Source organism: Fukomys damarensis, unplaced genomic scaffold (assembly GCF_012274545.1).
Source record: "Fukomys damarensis isolate Sample0158 unplaced genomic scaffold, DMR_v1.0_HiC HiC_scaffold_3, whole genome shotgun sequence".
NCBI classification, from domain to species: domain Eukaryota; kingdom Metazoa; phylum Chordata; class Mammalia; order Rodentia; family Bathyergidae; genus Fukomys; species Fukomys damarensis.
Genome location: NW_022900915.1, coordinates 639,428 through 645,419, shown reverse-complemented (window position 1 = coordinate 645,419; position 5,992 = coordinate 639,428). Strand labels below are relative to the sequence as shown.

The window sequence follows — 5,992 nt, the reverse complement described above, 5'->3', positions numbered from 1 at the left end:
TTAGCTGGATCCAAGCTTCAGTTTGTCTGTGTTCTTGCTGGAAACACAGTAGGTCCTACCTTGTGGCTCGGCTTGAGGTCTTTTCTGTGGTGCCTCTTTTTCTGGTTCTGCAATGAGAGAGTCACCAAGTTGCTGGCTCCAGCTACAATGCATAGCCATGATGCTGCTTTTGCTGACAGCTTTCAAAACTGCCAAGTGGGGAAGGCTGTTGGGTCATGGCAGTGGAGGGGCAGAGTTCCCAGGCTTTGTGATGCTGTTCTCATTGCTTTTGCAGGAGGACTTGTGGCATTCATGACATTTGTGTGTGTCCTCGCTCTTGAGAGTCTTTGGTGAGGGAAGCTGGTCTCTGCAAGACAACTGTGTATCTTGCCTGCTGCACCCACACACACCTCACATTGGGGCTGCTGTTTGCAGAGTTCCTTTTGGACAACCCAGACTGTGTACTGCTTTCGCAGTCTCTGGAAAAATGAAGGTCCTCAAAGTCCTCATTACTGCTACTAAACTTCAGAGGGTCACTTTCTTTCACACTAGTGGCAGAGGCACCAAATGCCACGATATTGACCCAGGATTGGGCTTCTAGCTATTACTTGGCAGTCTACAAAGGACCAGATTGTCACCATATTGTCCTCTCTGCCTGTCACGGTGCGTGGGCTCCAGCACACAAATACCAATCCCCTAAGGTAGCTTTTCGTCATATACCCCATTGACTCAGGTTGCGTGTGCCTTGTGCATTCGTTTCTGGACAGTTAGAGGGGCTTCTCCCTCGTCTTGCTCCTTTTATTCTCTCGTCCTTCATTCCAATCTAACGTCCCCTAGTGCTGGCAGAGTTTCTTTCTTGTTCCTTAACTGGTATACTGTACTGTCTTCAGCCAGAAACTGCCTTGGGATCTTGTTTACCAGCAGCCCCACATGGTTCCAGTCCCTTCCTGTTCGGTCACACTCTCCCCTACTTCCTCATCAAACAGTTTGCTGATTTGTTTTTGGATTGGGTCTTAAGCTAGACTTGACCTGCAGAAAAGCCCCGTAGGAGAGAGGCGCTCTCTACTGTGGCCGTTAGGTGGTTGAAGTCATGACAAATCAGCTTTGTTGCTTTTATCTATTAGTTTACTGAAGTTAGCAGCCTTCCTGTTGGTGAAGTGGGTCTTAACCTCGTTCATCTGCCTTCCTCTTCCCACCACCGTCTTGGAAACTCAAACAAATCTGCACATAACTCAAGTCGCTAGGATTTTGGGATGACGTGGCGGAGGACAAGAGGGGCACTAGAGGCGAGGCTCTGGTGAGGGAGAGAGAAGGAGAAAGGATGTTGATCACAGCGTAAAGACCGAAGTAGGCTGTGAAAGAGCCAAGTGTCACCAGCCTCAGGAGGTTCTCATCTGAGGTACCGGCTTCGCTTAGGGTGAGTAGTAAAGGGAGCACTGGGAGAGGAGACTCCGGATTTGAGAGTGTTTGCTGGTTCTGGAGTGTCATGTTTTTTTTTTTTTTTCTTTTTAACAAATGAAGACATAGAGGCTTAGAAGGGATGAATAATTTTTCAAGTCCACTGAGCTCATAGGTAGTGAAGCCAGGACAAGAATCTAGGTTTTTTTGTTTCTAGCCTGACTCTTTTCTTCCTCATGAAGCATCAAAGCAGAGTTATCAAGCAGCAAAGCCAATGTTCCAAGTCTTTCATTCTGCCCAAAAGCACTTGTTCTTTCATTTATTCTGCATAAACTTTGTGATGACAAAGTTTGTTAACTATAAACCTTTTTATAAATGTTTTAGTCACCCTAGTTGATTCTCAGAGTCTGGCAACATTTATCTCCAATGAGCACATTAGAAACCTAGAATTATAATACTTACGAGTCCTGTCTTGGAAGGGGAAGGGAAAAGAGCAATGACAGTAATATTTCCCCACTGAAAGTTACTCAGAATCTTATTATAGGGGTCCATGTCAACATGTGCTTAATGAATACTTTCTTTCCCTTCCCTGAAAATGAAGAGTAAACAAAATCATAAACAAAACATGGATAGTGTTTTCTTTTATTTTCCTTTTGATTTTTTTGAGACAGCGTCTCACTGTATGGTTCAGGCTGGTCTTGAACTCATATGCAGCCCAGGATGGCCTCAAACTCATGATGATCTTCCTGCTCCAGTCTCCCAAGTGCTGGGATTACAGTAGTGTGCTACCATGCCTACCTGATAAGTACTTTCTGAAAATAACTTATGGTTTATTTTTTTCTAAATTTTAGATATAAAATTTATTTTCATTTGCATCAACTTTATTTTACTGAAATTTATTTGGGTGGAATATGTCCGTGTAGAATTTGGCATTAGACTTTTGTTTCCACACTAGATATCTGAAAGGACTATTAAACTGGACAGTTTTACAGTAGAATTAATTATTCCTGTTTCAAGCAAGTCCTTGAGACAAAGATATGTCTGTCCCAAAATGTATGTTTTTGTACAGTGAAAATCACTGTGACAGTGTCTTTCATCTATTGATAATTAGTCATGAGGAAACTGAATTTTGGCATATTTCTGTCTTTTTTTTTCCTTCCTTTCTTTTTTTCTTTTCTCTATTTATTTATTTATTCATTTTTTGAGACACTCTCATTATGTAGTTCAGGCTGGCTTTGAATTCACTGTAGCCCAGTCGTACCTCAAACTTACAATGATCCTTCTGCCTCAGCCTCCTAAGTGCTGGGATTACAAGTGTGTGCAACTATGTCTGCTGAGTTTTGGCACAAGTTGAGCTAGATTTATTTGAACTCAGCTCTTATTCACAGAAGCATTTGGTTTGTTGGGACTATTGAAGTGATTCAACTACTTCCATAGTAAATACACTATTGTGTGATTAAATTTAACAGGCTCCTGACATCCATCAAACAACATAGCATGTCACATATGAGCCAGAATATTGCAGATAGTATTTCAAATTTAATTTTCCAACTGAAGAATAAATAAGTCACTACATTTGATACAAAGGAAGTATTGAGTTGGAAGGATTTTTGAAAAGCCCGCTTTATAGCTTTCTAGGCAACCTTTTATTTTAACCATCTGGAAAAAGAATTAGGTAGCTCATTAGAGGTTCTATTATACAGTCATTATTCATTCATAACTTGGAACATTAGAATATGTTGTGTCCAGCATTGCACATGAAACAGGTAAGAGAAATGAAGCACACCTTTTAATCAAAAGGCTCTCATTGCCAAGTTTCATTTTAAAATGGTGATTTGGAAGCAAATAAATATTTTAATTTTATACTGTATAAAAGTAGAGGTCATTTCCTGTATTTTTAAGGCTAAACTAAGCAGATAGTTCAAAAACTGTAATTGGCAAGATGACGAGACATAAAGTAAGAAGAGTACAATCAAGACTATAAAAGATGTGCGTGGTATGGACTGCTATAGAGTTGGTATTTTGTGAGTGTGACAACCAAATATATTTACAGAACTTGGTTTGAATTGATGTAATTATTTCTACAACAAAATTGCCACCATTCTTGTTGAGAACTATTTAAAATATTCAGGCACTTGATTTCTGGGAAGACGGCAGAGTGGCGAACAGCAGAGAAACAGCCTCTCCTAGATTTGAGTCCAGATGCTGGAATACAGCAACGTGACAAAGAGAAGAGTGAAGGACGTGGGTTCTCAGGACCCAGCAAGGATCTCAAGTGAGAATGAAGACCACAGGGGGAATGAAGACAGGGACCTCAACACCGAAGGAGGAGCTGAGCCCTGACTGACTGCGTGCGAGGGGTAGCTTGAATCTGCAGGCGCCCGGAGACTTCTGGTGGCCCCAGAAGCCACCACAGAGAAACACACCAGTGGAACATAGCAGTGGACTCAGTGCACCGTAGTGGCTGGTGCGTTATTCAGGTTCAGATGTCTTGGCTAGTAGCCATTTTGGAGAGGGGCCAACTGTGCTTGGAACTCAGAACAGCTGTGGGCTGGCTCCATCTAGTGGCTCCCAGTGTCGGGTGAGGTGAAACCGAATTCAAATCAGCGGGAGGTCAAGGAGTTGAGTTCGAGCTGGCAGGAGACACATAGAGTGTTGCAGGCTGAACAAACTGGGTTCCAGCCTCACAGCCAGAAGCCAACCTGAACTTTTAGTGGAACTAAAAGTGTAGGCTTGCTGTGATTATCCAATACCTCACTACAAGTCTATGGCTGGCTTGCTGGGATTAATTAACACAGATCTGGGCTTTTATCTAGCTGTGACCAGCAGAGACATGCCCTGACGTGGACATTTATTTATTTATATTTTAGTTTTGGCTTGTTTTGTATTCTTTTTTATGCTTGTTTGTCCTTGTTCTTATATGAATGTGAACATTGTTTCTAGTTTTTTGTTATGTTGTTCTATTTTTATTTATATTTCTTATTTCTCTTCTGTCTTCACCAGTTCCCAAAGTTTGTGTAATCTTCCTATGCCTTCCAGCCTTGTTTCAAATCCCTTCCTCTTCTGTTTCTCTATTTTTCACCCCAACCCATTTTAAATTTTCTTCCCTGAAGGTAAGATCACCATATCGAGGGCATATTTATTGTATACAATTTTCTGCTTTCTTTTAGATTTTGCTATATACAAATATAGTTTATACAGTTAAAGGTGATAAAATTAACAGCTACTACAGTTTATCGTTTTCTAGGCTGTGTTTGATGCTACTGCTATTGCTGATTATACTACTTTAGCCAAGGTGACATAATTGTTCTAATCAGTTGTTCTTCCTGGTGTGCCAAGACTGAGATTACCTACTGGTCATAAACAATACTAAAGGCCAGTGCCAAAGAACCAGGAGCTGGGCCAAATAGGCAGCAACTTCTCATCCCTAATAAATTGAAGATGTAGGATTTTGCAATAGATTCAAAACCCAAAAGCCAGTTACACCTGGAAGACATTTCTGAGAAGCAGTCAAGAGTCAAGAAGATATGAAAATTCAGAGTAACCAAGTATCAGCCCATGAAATTGAAGATATAATTAAGAACCACCACAGAAAAGAAAACCCAGGTCCTGATAAATTCACTGCTGAATTCTACAAGAAATTTAGAGAATATTTAATGCCACTACTTCTGAAACTCTTTAATGAAATTGAAAGGGAAGCAATATTTCCAGACTCATTCCTGGAAGAAAGCATAACCCTGATACCAAAACTAGAGAAAGATCCAACAAAAAAACAGAAACTCAGGCCAACGTTTCTAATGAACATAAACACAAAAATTCTAAGAAGATATTGGCAAGTAGAATGCAGCAAGACATCAAGAAGATTACACACTATGACCAAGTAGGATTCATCCCAGAGATGCAGGGATGGTCCAACATACACATATCAATAAATGAAATACACGGTATTAATAGACCCAAGGACAAAAGCCATATGATCATCTCTATAAATGCAGGAAAAGTGACAATGTCTAACACTCATTCATGATAAAAAACCCTACAGAAAACTAGAACATATGGTCTTTATCTCAATCTGATAAAAGCCATCTATGACAAACCAACAGACAACATCATACTAAATGGACAAAAACCAAAAGCTTTCACTGTAAGATCAGGAACAAGACAAGGAACAAGACACTATCATCACTCTTATTCAATACAGTTGTGGAAACACTAGCCACAGCAAATAGACAAGAGAAGCAAACAGCAGGAATAAGGATAGATTCAGCCTGGGAAAGCTTGGGGCCCCTACTGACTTGCACTGCTAGAAAGCTAGCATCATAACCTCAGAGACAACTCTAGACATTTCCTACCCGATGTGTTCACTCTGACAGGGGTTTTAGCTACCTCCTCTGTCCTTGCCTGGATGAGCCCTTATGACTGCTCCTAATAACATTTCCTACAAGTTCCCTCGTGGTCCTTAACACTTTTACATGTGGCAAACCTAGTTTCACCAACTATGTGGCCATATGTACTTACCTTGCAGTATTCCTGGGATAGAAACAAGCTGAAGAAACCCAGAAATGTTAATTGATCTAGACAAATGTTTTGTCTTTTTTTTTTTTTTTTTTTTTTT

The 5,992-nt window shown here is 40.5% G+C and overlaps 1 pseudogene; it reads right to left on the bottom strand.

Annotated features, from left to right (window-relative positions):
• Nucleotides 1-1,528, bottom strand: LOC117286760 (annotated as a pseudogene).
• Nucleotides 1,529-5,992: the final 4,464 nt, after the last annotated feature.